The 23,650-nt window shown below is 41.9% G+C and overlaps 2 long non-coding RNA genes across 2 annotated transcripts; both read right to left on the bottom strand.

Annotated features, from left to right (window-relative positions):
* Nucleotides 1-651: 651 nt before the first annotated feature.
* On the bottom strand, nucleotides 652-1,388 carry LOC120742746. Its single transcript, XR_005697943.1, has 2 exons — nucleotides 1,017-1,388; nucleotides 652-875 (listed from the first exon to the last, which is right to left on the bottom strand). It is a non-coding gene; the product is annotated as an uncharacterized LOC120742746 (long non-coding RNA).
* A 15,720-nt stretch (nucleotides 1,389-17,108) lies between these two features.
* On the bottom strand, nucleotides 17,109-18,350 carry LOC120742744. The gene is made up of 2 exons (XR_005697941.1): nucleotides 17,925-18,350; nucleotides 17,109-17,783 (listed from the first exon to the last, which is right to left on the bottom strand). It is a non-coding gene; the product is annotated as an uncharacterized LOC120742744 (long non-coding RNA).
* Between the last annotated feature and the right edge of the window lie 5,300 nt (nucleotides 18,351-23,650).

Consider the following 23,650-nt stretch of genomic DNA (forward strand, 5'->3'; position numbering starts at 1 on the left):
ATCACCAACAACAACACAACAGCCCAATAGACTGAGCAGCAGCTTTACAGCATCAGCAGTTCTCTGATACTTCCAAACAGTGACATGGATCTATATTACATCTGTGCAGTCAGCACTGGCAGAAACAGGAAGAGAGCAACCTTCAGAAAAAGAGATTATACATCCATCCATCCAGTGGAACATTTTCATCAGATCTTTACAGGAGATTCGATCTGAACTCTGTGGAGCCTGATTTCAAGGGTTTTAAGTCTGACACTGAAACCACAGGAACTTTCTGTCTCTTCAGATTCACTGTGATCCAGTGATGGGAGTGATTTCAGCCCTGAGTGATCACGCTGATGTTTGCACAGAGCAGACAATGAGGTGAATGTTTGGGCACATTGGTAACAGTGAAACAGTTTATTAGTAACATGGGATCGTTTGTGTTTGGAGTATGAACTGAGATTCCTGAAGCTCTTGTCACACTGGTCACAGCTGTAGTTTCCTTCCATGTGTGCATGTTCATGATAGATACGACTACCTGGATGTGAGAAGCTTTTTTCACAGTGTCTGCACTTGTATGGTTTCTCTCCTGTGTGGACTCGTTTGTGTCTTTTAAGGGTGACTGCAGTGATGAAGGATGACCCACACTGATCACAGAGGTGCTTTTTAACCCCGCTGTGAATCAGTTCATGTTGTTTTAAGTAACTTGATGTGGGGAAGCTTCTCCCACATTCTTTGCAGTATTTCAGTTTGTCTCCAGTGTGTCTACGTTGATGTATTTTTAGGTCAGCTTGCCAACTGAAAGTTTTTCCACAAAGATCACAATGAAAGTCTTTCCCACCACCACAGTGATGACAGGGTTGAGAACTGGATCCATGTGTGTCGTTCTGCTTCTAAACAAAGACACAAAGACAGTGTAAGTCAGTCCTTCAACATTTTTTTCCTGAACGTCGCCTGAAGGAAAGAGCATCTCTGCAGACGTCCAATTACATTTGACTGTTTCAGTTAACACAGATAAAAATATAAATACATACCTCACAGTAACTGCACTTGTAGAGTCTCTTTCTGGTGTGGATCTGTTGGTGTCGTCTTAGGGAATGTGGAGATTGAAAAGTCTTCTCACACAGGTCACATTTATAAGGTCTCTCCTCAGTGTGGGAAAACATGTGTTGTTGTAACTGTGCGTCTGTTGTAAACTGTTTGCCACACTGATCACAGCAGTACACATCATGTCCAGTGTGAATGCGTAGGTGTCTATTTCGATTCCGTATATGGCTGAAAGTTTTGCCACAGATGTCACACCTGTATGCCTTAATTCCAGAGTGGGTAACTAGATGCTTCTGTAAGCTGCTACTGTGAGTAAAAGCTCTGCCACACTGATCACAGCTGTACGCTTTAACTCCACTGTGGATGAGTTGGTGTGATTTTAGGTAACCCTTCAAGGAAAAAGACTTTCCACACAAGTCACAGCTGAACGGTCTCTCTCCAGTGTGGATGACCTGATGCTGTTTTAGATTACCCTTCTCAGTAAACTCCTTCCCACACTCGTCACAGCTGTATGTTTTGTCTCTCTTTCTTCTGTGAAGTTTGTCGGCCTCCTGAGAGCGCTGACTTCTCGCTCCATGTTGGTCCTGCAGTGACAGAGATACAAACAGAGGCAGTGAGTGAAATGCAGTCGTGGAACAAACTCAACATTCAAACTCCCTCCATTAACACTAGTTTTAAACCTGAAGGTGGAGTGTGGCACCAAACACCTTAAAGGTCTCTTATCCCCACCTACTGGTAGTTCTAACACATTACATCCAACCTGGTGTTAAAAAGAATTAATGACTGTTCAAACGTTTCACTGTAGAAAACATTGGATTCATTTTTCATTAATGGCAATTAAATGACCTTCATTTTCAATCTATATTATGGCATTTTGTTTTTCATGAGCAAAAAAAACATACACACTTAATGTGTTTACTGCCTGATATCGGGCTACCGTTGTGGTACTTTGAACGCGTTTTTTGCAGTGATGAACCAATATTAAGTCTATTTATACAGCAATGAGAGCAATAATATTATTAGTAGTAATAATAAAATTCCCCAGCATGTATTTTATCCTGTCTTCCTTTTTTCGCCCCAAACGCTCTCTGCAGATGGCCCCGCCTCTCTGTGAGCCTCATTCTGCTGGAGGTTTCTTCCTGTAAAAAGGGAGTTTTTCCTTCCCACTGTCACCAACGTGCTTACTCAAAGAGGGTCATATGATTGATGGGTTTTTCTCTGTATGTATTATTGTAAGATCCACATTACAATAAAAAGCACCTTGAGGTGACTATTGTTTTGATTTGGTGCTGTATAAGTAACACTGAATTGAAAATGTAATTAATACTACTACTAATAATAATAAAGAATAACAATTGCTTGTGACTTCTTAATGTTTGTAAACACAATTTAAAAATACATAATAAAATGCAACACAGTCATATAACAGGTTGGGAGGATGAGAGTTTTAGACGTGACTGATTATTTGGTGAAACTGTGATATTTTCCTCACCTTCTGTGTTGAGCTCATTGTTTCCTCTGTAGTGACTCAGCTGAGTCCAGATGGCTGAAAATGTTCCACTGCTGCTCCGTCAGACTCTTCTCCCCCTGCTGATCAGCTGGGACACAAAACAGATCTTTGTTAGGCTCCACACTGCACTGAAGAGTCAAAGTGTCTCATATGTTCATCTGACAACACAAAGTACAAATTTCACTCTGATTGCTTGTAGAAATCTTGTGAGACGTGTTGTGCTGCAAAGTGAGGAAACTCTCTCACTCACTTATACTTCAGGAGGAACTTTGTGACATTGGCTCTAATATCCTAAGCAGCCCTTTACTATGACAGGGCCAGAAAGTCCTATTTGAAGGTTTGGGAGAAGGACCATGTTAAAGGTGGATTGGGGTTTATACACTTTGTTATGATACAGGTAAGGCTGTAAGAGCCTGAGAAGGTGTCCTGAATGAACCTCTAAAACCAGTTTTCAGCTAACGACTCTGCTTCAGTCTGGAAAACAGCAACTACAAGTTTAAAGACTCCATCAACAATTCACACCCAGCAACAGCCCGAACAGCTCCTCCTGTGGTTTCCACAAACAGGGACAGACCTGTTACTCCCCCACCCCACACATTCAACTCCTTCAGCCCCCCAGTTCCACCCCCCACCCCAACCATTCATAATAACAGAGGCCCACACCTGATCACCACTTCACAAGTCTCTCCAGCCCCCATGGTGCCGCTCTCCAAACTCCACCATTCCCCAAACTTTGATTCTGTTCATCTGGACGTAGCTTTTTGTGGGAGAAACATTTCGTCACTCATCCAAGTGACTTCTTCAGTTTCAGCTGACTGCAGCTTTCCCCAATCTTCAACAGTGCATTTACATAATGACTGAAACTAGAACCACTGAAGGAACAATGGGCTGGGAGGTCAGTTATTGAGCATTAATATGCAAATTCTCATGAACATTGATCAACAACCTCTGATCGCTTGCAGTGACTCCCCAACTCTGTGAATGGTACTCATGGCCATTGATCAGCGGTCTTTGATTAATGAGCTTTGATCAGTGGTTTAAGTGCTTTCCTTCCTGCTTTCACTGCAGCTGTGTTTGACACAGGAAGACATTTTTACATTCTTCACGATTATACTTTATTCTTTTTGGGGGAAGTGCAGCTTTAAACCTTCACATGATTCAAGTCAACCCAACAAATCAATCTGAACGATCACAAGTGGGAAAAACTTCTGTAGATAAAATAAAATAAAAATTCAATCCACAACGTGATTAAAAACATGATTCTCCCAAATCACCAGGAGCTGCACATTAACCACCACAATATTATTTTATTCTCTATGTTTTCAAATATGAACACTGTTTACTTTCATCTCTGTTTCATTAGTTTTTGTTAACATCTTCCTGTGCATCACTTTACAGCAGCCACACTCATTAAAATGAGACTTTGTAGGAGTTCACTTCCTCTCATGTGTTCATCCACAGCAGCTGGACAATAAAGTTTATTGTGACCCTGATACTGCAGCAGATCGCTCTCATCCATTTCCTGTTATCACTTCAAATAGAAATGAGGCTGTAGAGGTTTGGTGCAGGCAGAAAAACAGCTGCAGGGACAATGAAAAGACTTTTCTGCTCCAACTTCTCCCAGCATGCTGAGCTAATGATTAGTTGGTGTTTTTCTCCAAACACTCTCTCACTCTTCTCTCAACGTGTTCACAATAAACTGTGAACAGACACCGAGGAGAGCAGCAGAAGACCTCATTCAGGAGCTAAACTCAACATGAACTGAACTCACAGTAAAGTTAGCTCGGTGCTTACCTTTAGATGAGCCCACAAACCGAGAGAAACTCCGCGATGAAGCTGCAACTCTTTCCAAACACAGGAAACAGATCAGGGAGCAGAGACCCACGTGGTTCACGCTGATCTCAGCTACGATCCAGGAGACAAGGGTGGGCAGATCGATGCAGATATCGATCCAAGCGTTGGTGCTACTTTATTCTCTTTGAATGCAAAAACAGCTCTCTGTGCAAACGCCTCCTCTCGTGGAGCATTCTTACTTTGTTCCGCCCCTTCTTCTTCTTCTTTATATCGGTTATTGGCGGTTGTCAAACAACAAAATGATGAATTACCGCCACCAGCTGGTGTGGAGTGTGAACTGGAACGTCGACCAGCAACAATTTACTCTCTTTTAAAAACTGGAATAAGGCCTGATAACTTTCACTTCTTGACTCCTTTTGCAGTAAATCAATAAGATTCAGTTTCATTTTTATGTTACTGAGGTTTTGGATCAGTTACCTTCTCACAGTGTAATATAACATGTTCTACAGTTTTCTCTTTTTTGAATGATTTGAATGGAGGTTATAATCCACCATCACTGAACTGAAGAGATCTCTAAGTAGGAAGTCATCAGTTCAGTTTCTGATCAATTTCAGTGTATTTTATTTTACTGGCGAAGTTGTTTTGGTGATTTTAGGTTTTCTTAGTGGTTATATTAATGTTATGAAATTGTATTTTATTTTTTAGTAATGCATGTATGTATTTCCTTTTAAATATAGCACTAATTTACAATGGGAGTTTGCAAGTTGTGTTATTGCTGGGTAAATGTCATTTAGAGATTTGTAAACATATTCTAATAATATCTTTAACAGGAGTGGCTGATTTTAAAAATTGGATTCTTTATGTCTGTAATATTTCATTAATCTCTGTTGCTCTGTTATTTCTCTCCAGACTCAACCTTGTTTTTCCCTATAAAACACAGTTATACATCAAATATTATAAATCAGAATTTGACAAATATTTAGATCTTCACACATTTCAGGGTCCAAGTTTGGGTTGACTGAAGTGTTTGCTTTTATCCCCACAACTTCCTAAACATTTTACTGTTATACATAAACAGAAACGAAAAATCTAAAACATGATATATGCATTACTGTCTTCAGCCTCTAGGGCTGATTATCAGGAAGTACATTCTCCTCCGATAAGCAGCTAAAAGCACTTCTCTAACCAAAGGCTGTAAATAGACAACATAAAAGTTTAGAAACAGTAAAACAGATTCACAGAAGCCACAATGATATTAAACATACAGCACTGACAGTGATGACAGAAAACATTACAGGTGAGTTTCAAAAACAATAACACAAATACAGGGTTGAAGTTTATGAAACTGATGAAAGATTTATTACCTTTTAAAATACTAGTACTATTTAAAATACAAAACCTGAGAAACACAGAGGAAAGGCTGCTGAACACAGATGCACAGCAGGTGAGGAGGAGCTCGATGGAAATGAGGAAATAATGCTTGAACACAAATTTTGTTTTGCTGCAAAACTGCACAACCCAGCGCATTCAGGACTTCAAGAACACAGAGCACACAGTCAACACTGAACTCGAGTCTTTACAGTGAGAAAACTCCCACTTTGGAACTAAAAGAACAAAAATGCTTGATTCATCATAATTTCCTTTATATATTTCAAAATATCAGCTAAAGAGAATAAATAAATTAAAATGCTGCACATTTGGCAGACTAACATGTTAAGATTATTCAAAAATCAAATTTATGTTTTTATAACATTAAACGTAAAGATTCAAATGGAAGTTTTTCTAAAGTTATTTCATGATATTTATATTATGAAAAGCAGTTTTGACATTTTAAGTTTTTCCCATTTTCAGATAAAATAAACACGCACAAAACAAAAGCAAACAACAAGAACACAAAGCTGGAAAACCCACCCGATTGACCAAAAGCAACTCAAAATACTCCCACACAACAGAACCTCCTCTATTCTGAGCTGGCTCCAAATCTCTCAGCAGAGGCGGAGGCAAACTTTACATACACCCAGGGTTTAGCCCTAATTCGGGGGGGGGCTTTAGGAATGACTGAAAGACAGGACACCTTAAACTAGTTTTTTAATTAAGCAGCAAGGCAGAACAAAATCAGGGCTGCATCAAGACACGAGGACTAAACCCCAATTCAACCAGACTCAGAATGAAAACAGGACTACAACAGTTCAAAATCAGGACTACTTAGGACTTAACCAAGACAGAACCAGAATCAGAACTAGATGATAGTAGCACTAAAAATCATCATAAACCTGCACTACACTTATTTTTTAATTCTACCAAAGTCCACTATTTAGATTGAGAAAAGTTTATATAATTATTTAGCCTTGTTGTGCAAACAAGCCTGCAGAACTTAATAAACGTAGAATTTTAAAAATAGCAAACCTAAAGAGAAACAGGTACGAGATACACGAGTACCTATGATACTGTGATACTTTTGCTAAACAACCGTTTTGGAGGAAGGAAGGTTCAGGTTTTCAGTAGTCATCATTATGGGCTCATCCGATTAGAATGAGAATAAGCAGTCATCAATCATGTGCAGGTTTTGTCGTTTTATTGTATAACAGGTAAAGGAAAGAAAGACACACATGGACTGCTCTCTCTAAAAAGAACTTAAAGTACGATTTAAATAACTCAAAATGATACATGAACTCAGGAGACTCAAAGAGAAACTCACCTCGGCTGCCACCCCATGTGGGAGTGAAGAAAGAGTGAGGGGTAGGTGATATATATATATATATATATATATATATATATATATATACACATATATATACACATACATATATATATATATATATATATATATATATATACATATACATATATATATATATACATACATATACATATACATATATATACATATACATATACATACATACATATACATATACATATATATATACGTATATATATATATATATTAGGGGTGCAACGATACACAAAATTCACGGTTCGGTTCGGTTCGATACTTTGGTGTCACGGTTCGATATTTTTTCGATACAAAAAAAATGTTCATGCATTTTTAATTTGTCATTTATTAAAATTATAAATATATATTTTAACTCAAAAGTACAGTTTTTAAATTTAACCCTAACCCTTGTGCGTGTTTTTTATTTTGACAGCGAATGCGCACCTGCGGACCACTTATGTGCAGCCCTGGTTATTTAGCTCATCATATTGCAGCCACAGAAATTCTTTTGTCCATGAAACCATAAAGCTGCACTTTCTTTTTGCCTTATAGTCTGATTTGTCATAACTTCTCCGTTTTGTGGTAAGCTTTTCTTTGGCTGTCACTTCTTCACCCTGACCTGTCTTATTTGGCTCAGCAGAACTGAAATGCTTTTACACGCTCACTCACATAAGCTCAGCGATTCTCTGCGCGATCAACCTCTCACATGTTTAAGCTTGCTGCGGGAGATTTCACTTGTCATGTTTGCATAGTAAGCTAACGATTAATAAGACGATGTCAGAGGAATTGGTGCACAAATTATCATCACTCACAGATCAGTGCTGTCGCTCTCTATACACAGTTCGCACGATTGCAAAGTGAAAGCAAAAAACAAGCGCAAATTCAAACGCGACTTCAATATGTCACATATTGACAGTGGCTCACCGATGCCAATGACATAATTACCCAGCTACATTTCTGAAAGAATGCAAAAGCATTGACATATATTTTTCCTACAATAGCCCGACGGGCAGGGAAGAGATAGATTTTGGTAGCCCGACTGAAAAAATCGCTAGCTCCGGGACGTCGGGCTAGCGATATTGCAAGCCCTGTATCTGATTGAGGAATCACTCATCTTTGGAAAAGAGAGTTTATTACAGAGAAATGGCTCTTTCCAAAATAAAAGCTATACTATCCGCTTCTTCTGGGCTATATTCTCAGCAGCATAAGGAGAATCATGTGCTAACAGCTGTCTAAATGACTCGGCTAAAGTTAGTAGCATGCTTGCTTTTTTTTGTCTGCTTCCACTTGTCTTTGCACTAGGATGATGTCGGCGTAAATGTGCAGTCATATTCGTTGTGTTCCCACTAGTGCTTTCAGGTTAATCTCGTTGAAAAGACCTTAACGCCACAACACGGCAAATCTCCGTTAACGAGCTACCGCCGATCGCTCCGTGCATGGGGCTAGACGGCAAACACGTTAACGAGCTAACTGCGCTAACACACTAGTTCACACCAATGTAATTGAGCATTGCATGGCACATCCAACATACTGTTTTACTTTAGTCCATGACTCGCTTACCTTCAGGGTCATACATCACATGAAAACCAAAATAATTCCAAACGCCAGATCTGAATGTTGCAAGTAGAGCTTAACTTCTGTCTCGCTAGCTTGCCCTGCTCTCTTCCTTCTGACTATGCTGTCTGTGTTGAGCGCTCAGTGGATCTGCGCTCGACAGTGCAGCCTAGGCGGAGTAGTCGAACACAGATTCACTGAGCGCTCAACACAGACAGCATCGTCAGAAAGAAAACTGATAAATAATTACAAATGTTGTATGTTCGATACATATGCGTACCGAACCGAAAGCACTGTATCAAAGCGTTCAATATCGATACGAATATCTTTGCACCCCTAGTAATATATATAACGTCATATAAATATATATATATATATAAATTTATATTATATATAGATATATATTAATATACATATCTCATACACATTACATATATACACATATACATACACAGTACCCATAGGACACATATACAGACACCTATACACAGTACATAGACATATACACAATACATATACATACAACATATACCATATACATACACCTATACAATACACACACATATATTATACATTACACATATATATTACATACACACATATATATACATTACACAATATAATATAAACAGAACAGTACACATTATATAGACATACACACACATATATCATAATACACACACATATATAATATATATATATATATATATATATATATATATATATATATATATATATATATATATATACATACACATATATGTATATATATATATGTGTGTATATATATATATATATATATATAAAAACACCCAGCACGCCCCTGCGGGCGGTTTATCCTTCAAGCTCGGGTCCTCTACCAGAGGCCTGGGAGCTTGAGGGTCCTGCGCAGTATCTTAGCTGTTCCCAGGACTGCGCTCTTCTGGACAGAGATCTCCGATGTTATTCCCGGGATCTGCTGGAGCCACTCGCCTAGCTTGGGAGTCACCGCACCTAGTGCTCCGATTACCACGGGGACCACCGTTACCTTCACCCTCCACATCCTCTCGAGCTCTTCTCTGAGCCCTTGGTATTTCTCCAGCTTCTCGTGTTCCTTCTTCCTGATATTGCTGTCATTCGGAACCGCTACATCGATCACTACGGCCGTCTTCTTCTGTTTGTCTACCACCACTATGTCCGGTTGGTTAGCCACCACCATTTTGTCCGTCTGTATCTGGAAGTCCCACAGGATCTTAGCTCGGTCATTCTCCACCACCCTTGGGGGCATCTCCCATTTTGACCTCGGGACTTCCAGGTTATACTCGGCACAGATGTTCCTGTACACTATGCCGGCCACTTGGTTATGGCGTTCCGTGTATGCCTTGCCTGCTAGCATCTTGCACCCTGCTGTTATGTGCTGGATTGTCTCTGGGGCATCTTTACACAGCCTGCACCTGGGGTCTTGCCTGGTGTGATAGACCCCAGCCTCTATGGATCTTGTACTCAGAGCTTGTTCTTGTGCTGCCATGATTAGTGCCTCTGTGCTGTCTTTCAGTCCAGCTTTGTCCAGCCACTGGTAGGATTTCTGGATATCAGCCACCTCCTCTATCTGCCGGTGGTACATACCGTGCAGGGGCCTGTCCTTCCATGATGGTTCCTCGTCTCCCTCCTCTTTCTTGGGTTTCTGCTGCCTGAGGTATTCACTGAGCACTCGGTCAGTTGGGGCCATCTTCCCAATGTATTCTTGGATGTTCGTTGTCTCATCCTGGACTGTGGTGCTGACACTCACCAGTCCCCGGCCCCCTTCCTTCCGCTTAGCGTACAGCCTCAGGGTGCTGGACTTGGGTGAAACCCTCCATGCATGGTAAGGAGCTTTCTTGTCTTTATGTCAGTGGCTTCTATCTCCTCCTTTGGCCAGCCTATTACCCCAGCAGGGTACCTGATCACGGGCAGGGCGTACGTGTTGATGGCCCGGATCTTGTTCTTACCATTCAGCTGACTCCTCAGGACTTGCCTGACCCTCTGCAGGTACTTGGTGGTTGCAGCCTTTCTAGCGGCCTCTTCATGGTTCCCATTTGCCTGCGGGATCCCCAGGTACTTGTAACTGTCCTCTATGTCTGCAATGTTGCCTTCTGGTAGTTCAATCCCCTCAGTTCTGACTACCTTCCCTCTCTTTGTTACCATCCGACTACACTTCTCCAGTCCGAACGACATTCCAATGTCATTGCTGTATAGCCTGGTAGTGTGGATCAGTGAATCGATGTCTCGTTCACTCTTGGCATACAGCTTGATGTCATCCATGTACAGGAGGTGGCTGACAACTGCTCCGTTCCGTAGTCGGTATCCGTAGCCAGTCTTGTTAATGATCTCACTGAGGGGGTTCAGGCCTATGCAGAACAGCAGTGGGGACAGAGCATCTCCTTGGTAGATCCCGCACTTGATGGTGACTTGTGCTATGGGCTTGGAGTTGGGCAAGATCAAAGTAGCACGGAGGGAGGTTAGCCAACTAACGGAGTTGCTGAAAGGTGCGACAAAGAAGGTGCATAAGAAATACAACAAGCTGTCCATACCTGAGGCCTTGGAAACTGCCAAGCAAAGACTCACAGCCTTGGCCAGCCGCTTGAGGAGGTACACCAGAGAGATAGAAGGCAGGAGAATAAACCAGCTGTTCTCCACAGAACCAGCAAAGGTGTACTCTCAGTGGCAAGGGAACAACAATAATAAGAGAACAGCACCACCAAGGCTGGAGACGGAGCAATACTGGAAGAGCATATGGGAGAAGGACGCAACCCATAACGGCAATGCTCAGTGGCTAGTGGATCTGAGGGCAGACCACAGCGGCCTCCCTGAACAGGGTCCAGTAACCATCACAGTGGCAGATATCCAAGAAAGGGTCTCCAGTATGAAGAGTTGGACAGCACCAGGGCCCGACATGGTTCACGCCTACTGGCTAAAGAAGCTGACTGCACTCCACGAGCGTCTGGCAGCACAAATGAACCAGCTGCTAGTTAACGAGAGACACCCGGAATGGCTAACCGAAGGTCGGACGGTCCTGATCCCCAAGGACCCCAAGAAGGGACCGGTCCCCTCCAACTACCGACCAATAACCTGCCTCAGTACTACATGGAAGCTCCTGTCAGGCATCATATCGGCTAAGATGAACAGGCACATGGGTCAATACATGAGTGGGACACAGAAGGGAATTGGCAAGAATACCAGAGGCGCAAAACACCAGCTACTGGTAGACAGAACAGTCAGCCGAGACTGCAAGACCAGACTGACCAACCTGTGCACTGCCTGGATTGATTACAAGAAGGCCTATGACTCAATGCCCCACAGCTGGATACTGGAATGCCTAGAATTGTACAAGATCAATGGGACCCTAAGAGCCTTCATCAGGAACTCAATGGGGATGTGGCGTACAATATATATATATATATATATATATATATATATATACATATACATATATATATATATATATATATATATATATATATATATATAAATAAGGAAAATACTAATAAAATAAAGATAAACAAAATAAATATTCCCTTTAGAATTTTTTTTGCTCCATAAAATAGTTGTTTTATTTTAGAATCACGCATCTTAGCAGTAGGATATACATGAAAAGAGACACAAATTAAGTGTTTGAGTGAAAATGTACATTTTTCCACTCTATGGTCAACTGACTCAGTGAATCAAACGACTCAAAGAAACCGATTCACTTTGGTGAGTGACTCATTAAAACTCGATTCAGTAAAAGGAATCGACTTTACTATCACTATGGCTGTATTCCAATTCAGGGTCTGCAGCCTTAAAGGCCGCATTTCAAGGCCGATTACGTCACAGCAGCGCGCCGAAGGCTGTCCCAATTCAAAGGCTGCTCGAAATGCGGCCCTGAAATGTGTCCTTCATTTCCCTGAATTTTAAGGCTGTGGCAGTGTAGACTTCGTGGCCCAACATATCCCAGAATGCATAGCGCGTGGGTGTGGATAAATTTGCAGAAAAAAACGGCGGATGAGGGGCGGCCAAAGAGTACACTTTAAGTACTGAATATTATGTCACTTATTTATGTGCAAATGTTTAATAACGAAGAACATTAAACACTACTGTTGGCCACATGTCGGCAAAGTTATGTGACATTAGTGACGTTTGTACTAACTTGGTTTTAAAGCCTTTACTTTAAAATATACGCCGTTCAATAGCTGAGCTTAATCTTACAGAGAATGATCAAAGCTCATGTAGAAACAAACAAACAAATGAACAAAAGATTTTCTCCTTCATTTCCGTCAAACAAAGCTGTATGACACGATTCCAGTGGTTAGTATCATGGTTGCTAGGCAACCTGGGCAGCGCTTTCACACTTTCGGCCTTAGCGGTCTATGAGTATCTGCCGGTGGATCACTGACTTCCTGACGGACAGGAAGCAGCACGTGAGGCTGGGAAAGAATGTCTCGGACTCCCGGACCATCAGCACCGGCTCCCCCCAGGGCTGTGTTCTTTCTCCTCTGCTCTTCTCCCTGTACACCAACTGCTGCACCTCCACCCACCAGTCTGTCAAGCTAATCAAGTTTGCAGATGACACCACCGTTATTGGGCTCATCTCGGACGGGGATGAGTCTGCCTACAGGAGGGAGGTTGAACGTCTGGTGTCCTGGTGCAGCCACAACAACCTGGTGCTGAATGCCCAGAAGACAGTGGAGATTATTGTGGACTTCAGGAAGCACACAGCCCCACTCCCCCCCATCATCCTGACTGACACCCCCATCACCTCTGTGGACTCATTCTGCTTCCTGGGTACCACCATCACCCAGGACCTGAAGTGGGAGCCCACCATCACCTCCGTCATCAAGAAAGCCCAGCAGAGGATGTACTTCCTGAGGCAGCTGAAGAAATTCAACCTGCCAACACGGACGATGATGCAATTCTACACTGCAATCATCGAGTCCATCCTCACCTCCTCCATCACCGTGTGGTACGCTGGAGCCACTATCAGAGACAAACAGAGACTGCAGCGTGTTGTGCGCTCTGCTGAGAAGGTGATTGGCTGCAGACTCCCATCTCTGCAGGACCTGTACACCTCCAGGACACTGGGGCGTGCAGCTCGGATCTCAGCTGACCCTTCTCACCCTGGACACAGTCTGTTTGACCTGCTCCCCTCAGGCAGGAGGCTCCGGTCCATTCGCACCAGAACCTCTCGCCATAAGAACAGTTTCTTCCCCTCTGCTGTTGGACACATGAACAATAACCGTATGACTGTTCCCACCACTAACACATGACCCTATGCTGTGTTCACTGCATCATTCCATGTTTGGCACTGATCACCACCTGTACTCATGTATATATCAAGTATATATTTATCTACTTAGCACTTTTAATTCTTATTCTTATTTTTATTTCATGTCTATTAAAGCGTAATTTATGACAGTATGTTTGCACTGAAGCACCGCAGCAATTTCCTAATGTTGTAAACCTGCTCAACATTTGGCAATAAAACCCTTTCTGATTCTGATTCTGATGACTACGCGGCCCTTGAGGATCGTTGAGGCTGCGTACTTTAAGGCTGCAGACCCTGAATTGGGATACAGCGTATTGCTCACTTGCTTTGCTTGACTGAGGGGACTTCCTGTTCAATAAAGTTGTTTTTTTTTCCAAAATAAAGGCGTTTCTAAAGTGCATTACTTGGAGCAACCACAGAGGATGTTGTAAACACATAACGAATAACAACTGATTGAGAATGATATTTTAGTGATACATTTTACAACTTTTAGTAATAACAGAACAGTGTCAATAATTAAATTACATGTGTCATAAATATTTATGTAATTAATTATTGCCACATTTAATTAATTATTTAAGGGTGTATTTAATTAATTCGTTATGGCAGTCCTGGCGTTCCATAAGATGGTATAGGTCACTGAAAGTGATCCACTTACATTTTGTTAATTTGTAAACAGGTAACTGAACAATACATATAAAGCCATGTGGGAGGAATATTCCTGCTGTGGTCAGTTGTTCAGTGTAGGGGATGTCCTGTTTTCACCCTGTCTCCCACTTACAATTAGAGATAGGCAGTAACGCGTAATCCGATTACTTTTTTCAAGTAACGAGTAAAGTAAGGGATTACTATTGCAAAAACGGTAATTAGATTTCCGTTACTTTCCCGTAGGAACACTGCGTTACTAAAACCGTGATTTTTTTTTTTTGCGAGAATGTCTCATGACAGTGACGTAAGCAAGTGTGACGTTTGTGACAACAGCTGTCTGCGGATCAACAGTGGATCATATATCGAGTGCGGGAGAGAGTATCAGCGTGCAGCGTTTAAAGCGTGGAAGTACTGACCTTACTTTGAGTTTGATTCCATAAAAAGTGACAAAAACATTAGTGTCCGTTGTGCGTGGGAAGAAAACTTCTTTTTACAGCGAAAAAAAAACCCCTAAACTTCCAAGCAAGCACCGTGTGCGCTACCACGTTATTGGAAATTCACAGAGAAACTCGCGGATTCTTTCACTGACCACTGCGGCACACCTGCACCAGGGTAAACCTCCGCCTACCCAACTCCTGCTTTAAAGGTGAAAATAGAGCAACAGGACCACTAGTCTTTGGTTTCATTTATTTTCTGCTTCACTCACATTTAAGGAACCTAGGATCTAATGCCAAAAGGACAAACTATAAACAAAGAAAACACAGAGCGCTGTGTCATACGATCCAGGACTGTGACACCGTATTTAATAAAATCAAGTTTTTAAATTGTTTTAGGTGCTACTGTTACGTGTTTGATTCTATTTTGATTTAACATGAAACCCTTGTTAACTGAATGTGCCTACGGCTCCACCCTATTGAAATAGGTACCTCCCACAGGTCGCACTTATTCCGCCAACGATGTGGAGGACCAGTTGTTTTAGATTCAGCAAAATCAAGGCACTCAAAAAGATCCTCTGGAAAAGATTAAACTTCTTGGAACAGAGTTTAATACACAGAATTAAAACAACAGGAAGAAAATACAGTTTTTCTTGCCTTCTGGCAGCTGAGGCGAGAAAAAAACAATCCCAGGTGGCAACAACTTCATTAATATAATTGTAGATAATATTTGACCTAAATATGCGGGTCTTGTGATTTTAAACATGTAGGTTAGATGCTTATCACAGTGATTCCATTATATAATCACTCCAGTGTATGTATAGTGTATACATGTCAGTATAAGTCAAGTGTATACAGGTATATATGTCATACAGTTGCAGTGGCCTCATTGTTCTGACAAAGAAAACAAACCTATCGACTACACTACACAATGGAAACATGGTAACAAATAGGGATGGGGATCCTTTAAGTTTTATCCGATACCGGTGTCAAACCGGAAATTTTGAAACCGTGCCGGTGCTCAAACCGGAGGTTAAAGAATGGAAAACACAAACTTTGTACAAAAACCTCTTGTGGTTTTATTTTTAGCAGTCTTTTTCTGCAAAATGATAACCAAGTTAGCCTTTTCTGTTGATACAACATACCCCCTTTGGTTGGAACCGGGGCTACACTGGCAGGGCTAGAGGCCAGGACTCCACTCTTCGGGTTCTTGGGGGATATTACTAACTCCGGGTCCGATAACAGGCACCACATCTGCAGTAGATGTGCTCGGTGTGAGGTCTTGCAGCAAGCTATCAAATACGGTGCATTTTCTAGCTTTTACAAAAACGCTATACATCACCAGGTGCTTCATCAGATTCAAGGTGTTACCTCCTTTGCACAGTATCACCTTAAAGCACTTGTTGCAGACTGCTGAGTTTGCATCTTTTGCTGTGAAGTACAGCCAGACCTTTGAGTGCTTCACCTTGGGCATTTTCAATCTGTAGCTCTGTTGCAAGGTGTTTTGGTACAATTCTTTATTCATGGCTGTGTTTTGGGGCAAAATTGTGAGCCGACTCCCTTGAATGAGAAGCAACCCCACACATAAATGGTCTCAGGATGCTTTACTGTTGGCATGACACAGGACTGATGGTAGCGCTCACCTTTTCTTCTCCGCTCAAGCCTTTTTCCCAAACAATCGGAAAGATGCTTCATCTGAGAATATGACTTTGCCCCAGTCCTCAGTAGTCCATTCACCGTGTTTACATGTTTTTTGTTAAATTAAATCATGTTAACATGAAATAAAAAGAAAAGGAAAATTGTGACAACAAAATCTCTTTCTGACTTCTTCAGAAATATATATTTTTCCAGCTCCAGTCAGTAAAGTTAATCTCCAACAAATAGGACAAAGGATCTGACCTGCAGCTCAAACGGGATCAACCCTCAACCTGAGCTCACCTGGTCCACCAGCCCTTCATCCAGCATCACCAACAGCAACACAACAGCCCATCAGGCTGACCAGCAGCTTTACAGCATCAGCAGTTCTCTGATACTTCCAAACAGTGACATGGATCTATATTGCATCTGTGCAGTCAGCACTGGCAGAAACAGGAAGAGAGCAACCTTCAGAAAAAGAGATTATACATCCATCCATCCAGTGGAACATTTTAATCAGATCTTTATAGGAGATTCGATCTGAACTCTGTGGAGCCTGATCTCAAGGGTTTTAAGTCTGACACTGAAACCAGAGGAACTTTCTGTCTCTTCAGATTCACTGTGATCCAGTGATGGGAGTGATTTCAGTCCTGAGTGATCACGCTGATGTTTGCACAGAGCAGACAATGAGGTGAATGTTTTGGCACATTGGTAACAGTGAAACAGTTTATTAGTAACGTGGGATTGTTTGTGTTTGGAGTATGAACTGAGATTCCTGAAGCTCTTGTCACACTGGTCACAGCTGTAGTTTCCTTCCATGTGTGTATGTTCATGCTTGTTACGATGACCTGATCGTGAGAAGCTTTTTTCACAGTGTCTGCACTTGTATGGTTTCTCTCCTGTGTGGACTTGTTTGTGTGATTTAAGCTGACTTGCAGTGGTGAAGGATGACCCACACTGATCACAGAGGTGCTTTTTAACCCCGCTGTGAATCAGTTCATGTGTTTTTAACTCAGTTGGTGTGGTGAAGCTTCTCCCACATTCTTTGCAGTATTTCAGTTTGTCTCCAGTGTGTCTACGTTGATGTCTTTTTAGGGAGACTTGCCAACTGAAAGTTTTTCCACAGAGGTCACAACGAAAGTCTTTCCCACCACCACGGTGATGACAGGGTTGAGGACTGGATCCATCTGTGTCGCTCTGCTTCTAAACAAAGACACAAAGACAGTGTAAGTCAGTCCTTCAACATGTTTATCCTGAACGTCACCTGAAATAAAGAGCATCTCTGCAGACGTCCAATTACATTTGACTGTTTCAGTTAACACAGATAAAAATATAAATACATACCTCACAGTAACTGCACTTGGAGAGTCTCTTTCTGGTGTGGATCTTTTGGTGTTGTTTCAGGTGATGTGGAGCTTTAAAAGTCTTCTCACACAGGTCACATTTATAAGGTCTCTCCTCAGTGTGGGTAAACATGTGTAGTTTTAACTGCCTGTTGGTTGTACACTGTCTGCCACACTGTTCACAGCAGTACACATCATGTCCGGTGTGAATGCGTAGGTGTGTATTTCGGTACCCTTTCTGGCTGAAGATTTTTCCACAAATCTCACACCTGTATGCCTTAATTCCAGAGTGGGCAACTACATGCTTCTTTAAGTGGCTACTTTGAGTAAAAGCTCTGCCACACTGATCACAGCTGTACGCTTTAACTCCACTGTGGATGAGTTGGTGTGATTTTAGGGAAGCCTTCAAGGAAAAAGACTTTCCACACAAGTCACAGCTGAACGGTCTCTCTCTAGTGTGGATGACCTGATGAAGTTTTAGTGTAAACTTCCTAGCAAACTCTTTTCCACACTCGTCACAGGTGTGTGTTTTCTCTCTCTTTCTTGGTTGAGGTTTGTCGGCCTCCTGAGAGCGCTGACTTCTCGCTCCATGTTGGTCCTGCAGTGACAGAGATACAAACAGAGGCAGTGAGTGAAATGCAGTCGTGGAACAGACTCAACCTTCAAACTCCCTCCATTAACACTAGTTTTAAACCTGAAGGTGGAGTGTGGCACCAAACACCTTAAAGGTCTCTTATCCCCACCTGCTGGTAGTTCTAACACATTACATCCAACCTGCTGTTAAAAATAATTCATGACTAGGGATGGGTATCGTTTAGGTTTTATCCGATACCGGTGCCAAATCGGTACTTTTGAAACGGTGCCGGTGCTCAAACGGTACTCAAACCGGTGCTTAAAGAATGGAGAACACAAAATTGGTCCAAAAACCTCTCATGTTTTTTGTAAAAAGATAACAATGTTAGCCTTTTCTGCAGCTATGGGGCATATATGGTATCACTCTTGGCTGGAAGCAGTGCTTAAACAATGGAAAAAACAAACTTTGTCCAAAAACCTCTCATGTTTAACTGTTTTCCACTTTTTCTTTGGGCATTTTAGCCTTTTTGGCCAGGGTGAAGGGAGTATGTGCCATCAAACAAGAAGACAGCCGCATGTAGCTATGATGATGTTTGCTAGTTCACCTTACATGCATTAATGTAATAACGTGGTTAGCCTACTCAACGTAAATTACACACGAACAACATTAAGCTACTCACGCAGAGAAGAACGGCTGCTGCTGCCATCATCATCCTCATCATTTCTGCTACACTGGCAGGGCTAGGGGCCAGGACTCTCTTCTTTGTGTTTTTGGGGGATGTTGCATAACAGGCAACCCACCCGCAGTAGATGTGCTCGGTGTGAGGTCTCGCAGCAAGCTATCAAATACGGCGCATTTCTGGGCTTTTAAAAAAAAAAACGCTATGCGTCGCCAGGTGTTTCATCAGATTCGAGGTGTTACCTCCTTTGACAGTATCACAGTATCAGCTTAAAGCACTTGTTGCAGGCTGCTGAGTTTGCATATTTTGCTGTGAAGTACAGCCAGACTTTGACCGCTTCGCCTTGGGCATTTTTAATCAGTAGCTCTGTACCTAGGCCCGCCTATTATCCTCGGAAACGTAAAATGATTGGCTAGAAGTGTATCACAGCTCAGGAAAAAAAAGCACCAAAATAAAGCAGCGAAATGTGCGCTGCTTTTCGGTCTGGTTACTACCGTTTATGTCAGAACGACACCGGTACCCATCCCTATTCATGACTGTTCAAACACTAAAATCATGCCCATCCCTCCTGCTGTACACAAACATTAAGACTAGCATGCTAACACACTCAGAAAAGTAATAAATGTTTACCAGGTCTATACTTTTTTTTATATTTCACGTTGCTGTTTCCTATTAGATATTTTTATACCGGTGCAACGAATCAAAAAGAATTCATGACTGTTCAAACGTTTCACTGTAGAAAACATTGGATAAATTTTTGATTAAAGGCGATTAAATGTCATTCATTTTCAATCTATATTAATAGCATTTCAATTTGTATGAGCAAAAAAACTCAAAAAAGGGAAAATATACAGACTTAATGTGTTTACTGCCTGATACCGGGCTACCGTTGTGGTGCTTTGAACGTGTTTTTGCAGTGATGAACCAATATTAAGTCTGTTCGAACGACAATAATACCAATAATAAATAATAATATTATTATTAATAGTAATCAGAATAATAAAAACAATAATAATAATAATAATAATAATAATAATAATAATAATAATGTACTTCCACAGCATGTCTTTTATCCCAACCACTCTCTGCAGATGGCCCCGCCCCTCTGTGAGCCTCCTTCTGCTGGAGGTTTCTTCCTGTTAAAAGGGAGTTTTTCCTTCCCACTGTCGCCAAAGTGCTTGCTCAAAGAGGGTCATATAATTGTTGGGTTTTTCTCTGTATGTATTAATGTAGGATCCACATTACAATAAAAAGCACCTTGAGGCGACTGTTGTTTTGATTTGGTGCTGTATAAATAACACTGAATTGAAAATGTAATTAATACTACTACTAATAATAACGAATAAAAATTGCTTGTGACTTCTTAATGTTTGTAAACACAATTTAAAAATACATAATAAAATGCAACACAGTCATATAACAGGTTGGGAGGATGAGAGTTTTAGACGTGACTGATTATTTGGTGAAACTGTGATATTTTCCTCACCTTCTGTGTTGAGCTCATCGTTTCCTCTGTAGTGACTCAGCTGAGTCCAGATGGCTGAAAATGTTCCTCTGCTGCTCCGTCAGACTCTTCTCCTCCTGCTGATCAGCTGGGACACAACACAGATCTTTGTTAGGCTCCACACTGCACTGAAGAGTCAAAGTGTCTCATATGTTCATCTGACAACACAAAGTACAAATTTCACTCTGATTGCTTGTAGAAATCTTGTGAGACGTGTTGTGCTGCAAAGTGAGGAAACTCTCTCACTCACTTATACTTCAGGAGGAACTTTGTGACATTGGCTCTAATATTCTAAGCAGCCCTTTACTATGACAGGGCCAGAAAGTCCTATTTGAAGGTTTGGGAGAAGGACCATGTTAAAGGTGGACTAGGGTTTATACACTTTGTTATGATACAGGTAAGGCTGTAAGAGCCTGAGAAGGTGTCCTGAATGAACCTCTAAAACCAGTTTTCAGCTAACGACTCTGCTTCAGTCTGGAAAACAGCAACTACAAGTTTAAAGACTCCATCAACAATTCACACCCAGCAACAGCCTGAACAGCTCCTCCTGTGGTTTCCACAAACAGGGACAGACCTGTTACTCCCCCACCCCACAATTTCAAATCCTTCAGCCTCCCAGTCCCACCACCTCCACCATTCCCCGACGACCACTGATCAAAGCTCATTGATCAAATGCTGTGATTGCAGCGACTCCCCAACTCTCTGAATGGTACTCATGGCCATTGATCAGCGGTCTTTGATTAATGAGCTTTGATCAGTGCTTTCCTTCCTGCTTTGACTGCAGCCATAGCTGGACTGGCCATTGGGCATTTGCCCGGTGGGCTGCTGGCGATTTTTTGTTTTTATGGGCCGATCGATTTTTTTTTTTTTTGGAAGGGTGTAAATAATGAAAGGTGTTGGAAAGGAGGTGCAGAAAAAATTAGGGCCAACAAGAAACAAGGCCTTCAGGCAGACGCATAGCTTCCACAGATTTAGCAACATCAGCAAGTGGTGGAGGCCAGCAGGTGGATAAGGGAAAGGGGAGGCAAGAGGAGGAGAGACCCGAGGCGGCCGCCGGTCATAGTGGCTTAGGAACTGAACTTCAGGTAAGAAGTTATGATCTGGGCCCTATTTCAGGAAGCCGGTTTAGAAAACTCAGAGTGAAAAACGATACTCAGGGTTGAGTAACCCCGAACTGTCCAACTCGGAATATTCGGTTTCAGAAAGGCTGATAACAAGTAGTTCAATCAACGCGGAGTTGCTTTAACCCCAAATTAAGCGCGCGCACGAGGATACATAAAGCCCTGATCAGTGGAGCACAGATTAAGCGAGTCACCATGGAGACGGAGGGAAAGAAGGCGCGGTCAATGTATTTTACAGCGCTTGACGCCGAAATTCTGATGGCAGCATATGCCGATAACATGCAAATTTTGCAGAAAAAAAGTAACACAGCCTCAGCTGCAAAAGAAAGGGAGCATGCATGGCAAAACATAGCCGACAGAGTCAATGCGTGAGTGTAAATTTAGGGATTTCCACCCATTTAACACGTTATTATATTTTAATTTTTATCTCATACATTTTATTTTGTGACGTGATGTGAGCGCAGGTGCAACCCAACAGGCCCCAAACGTTCCTGGCAGCAAGTAAAAATGAAATATAAAAATATAGTCCAAACAGGTGAGGTGAAATTGTATTATGGGCCATAGTGCTTGGTCTGTTTGTCCGATGTAAATCAATTGCAGTTAGAGGCTACATTAATTTTCTTTCTGTAAGCACTTATTGAAATTATCTGAGCACATTTCAAGTACATATTTGCTTACTCTGTATGCTCAAATGTGACCCGTTATAGCCACTAGAAAAAAAGCGGAGGCCCGAAAAACAGGTGGGGGTCCTCCACCACCACCACTCACAGAGGCTGAGCAGTTGGCCCTCAGCCAAAACAGTGGGCGCCCTGTGGCCGAAGGCATCTCTGCGGGGACATCCTCTGAGTCAATAACCCTGCAAGACACAAGTGCCTACATAGGGGGTAAATTCAAAATAAGACATGATGTGCATACATCCTGTCTTCACAGTCACCTTTGCAGTGCTACTCATTCATTTGATAAACTCTTTACCATAATGGATTATTTTGTAGTGAAGTTATTTTCCTACTGATTTTGCCTTCCCTCAGTCTTGGTTGTCTTTGAGAGCAATATGACAATGAAGTGTAAGGTGATTGGTATGTTTGTTAATTGCCATTTGGTCCCTTGTAAGTTATAAGTGACCTGTATAAACCTCATATACTATCAGTTGATGGTGGTGGTGTACTGCATCTGGTGCAGCCTCCTGTTGAGCCAGACCAACATGCAGTTGTGAGTAATACTCCACAGATTACATGAGTTTACAGTAGAACAGCAATGTTGTTTATTTCTTTACTACAGGAAAATAATGAAGAAACATTGACAGCTGTTACAGAGGAGGAAGCAACAGAGACACTTTATGAGGATTACATCTTTTAATACTTTGTGTACAGGAAACACAGGCGACCAATAAAGCCAGTTGAACACAAAATCTGTTTATTCTTCTTTCAACATGTTGAGGTGATGGGTCAAAGAAATGATTGTGACATATGGTGTCTCTGACTGCGCTTCCATCTTGTATGTCCGTGGGAGGGTCAGGATGTTCATGGTTTGGATCACTGCTGATGTTTGGTTCAGAAGGACAGTGTTCTCCTCTAATTGTGGCAATGTTGTGAAGAATCACACATGGCCACAATAATGTCACATGCCCTTTCTGGGGTGACCCTGAGTCTTTGCAGGCACTGGAACCGGGCCTTAAGCATTCCGATAGTCATTTCAATTCTGGCTCTTGTCCTGCAATTAGCCAGATTATATCGCTGCTGTGGGCCCGGTTCAGGGTCAGGGTAAGGGGTAAGCAAATAGGGTAAACATGGATACCCCCTATCACCAAGCAAGTAGCCAGTGAACTCTCCTAAGACAGAAGGATACACTT

This window comes from Simochromis diagramma, unplaced genomic scaffold, assembly GCF_900408965.1.
Source record: "Simochromis diagramma unplaced genomic scaffold, fSimDia1.1 OVJJ01000434.1, whole genome shotgun sequence".
Lineage (NCBI taxonomy): Eukaryota > Metazoa > Chordata > Actinopteri > Cichliformes > Cichlidae > Simochromis > Simochromis diagramma.